The sequence below is a fragment of the Mauremys reevesii genome, linkage group 12 (assembly GCF_016161935.1).
Source record: "Mauremys reevesii isolate NIE-2019 linkage group 12, ASM1616193v1, whole genome shotgun sequence".
Classification (NCBI taxonomy): domain Eukaryota; kingdom Metazoa; phylum Chordata; order Testudines; family Geoemydidae; genus Mauremys; species Mauremys reevesii.
In genome coordinates, this window is record NC_052634.1 from 26,027,419 (window position 1) to 26,028,282 (window position 864).

At 41.2% G+C, this 864-nt stretch overlaps 1 non-coding gene across 1 annotated transcript; it reads right to left on the minus strand.

Annotated features, from left to right (window-relative positions):
- Positions 1 to 456: 456 nt before the first annotated feature.
- On the minus strand, positions 457 to 646 carry LOC120376341. Its single transcript, XR_005587226.1, has one exon. It is a non-coding gene; the product is annotated as a U2 spliceosomal RNA (small nuclear RNA).
- Positions 647 to 864: the final 218 nt, after the last annotated feature.

Sequence of the window (864 nt, forward strand, 5' to 3'; positions counted from 1 at the left end):
TGAAAAACTCACAGCAAACAGAAGAATCTCAAAGAATCCTGTGGCACCTTATAGACTAACAGATGTTTTGCAGCATGAGCTTTCGTGGGTGAATACTGCTTGCACTGCTTGCATCCGAAGAAGTGGGTATTCACCCACAAAAGCTCATGCTGCAAAACATCTGTTAGTCTATAAGGTGCCACAGGATTCTTTGCTGCTTCTACAGAACCAGACTAACACGGCTACCTCTCTGATAGAAGAATCTCAGCTTTTAAAACAATTTTCCAGCAAGACAAAAAAAACTCACAGCTGTAGACTCAGAAAACACTCCCAAGGAATTTTAACAATACATTGTTATGAAGAACTTAAGTGCTAAAGAAACCTGATTTTCCAACTAATTTTAAAAAAAATCTTCTCAAATCAGTATCTTTAGAGTGAATCTTATTCTGCTTTTTTAACCACACAATTCTCCCCAAAAGGAGAGGCACTGGTCCTGGAGACACTGCAATACCAAGTCAATGCATGGGGTGGTCAGAGCAAGCTCCTGTTCCATCCCCTTCTTTCAAAAATCAATTTAATATACAGTCCTCAAATAAAGGACCTATCAGAGATTAAGCTGATAAGAACAGACACTACACTTATCTTAGCCAAAAGGCTGAGAAGCGATGCTGTTAGTCTCGGATGTTAGGCAGCTGCTCTTCCCCACTTCTTTCTACTTCAGCACGAGGAGCTCCCAGACACGCACCAAACACCATTCACGACACTTGATAACTAGGTAACTCGAAGTGATGATCTCTTCCCCGAAATGACTCCACTGGAAGAATTCAAAGCAAGAGCCCTTAACACACAATTCTGTTCAAAGACAGAGAAGTCTTTCACCCTCCT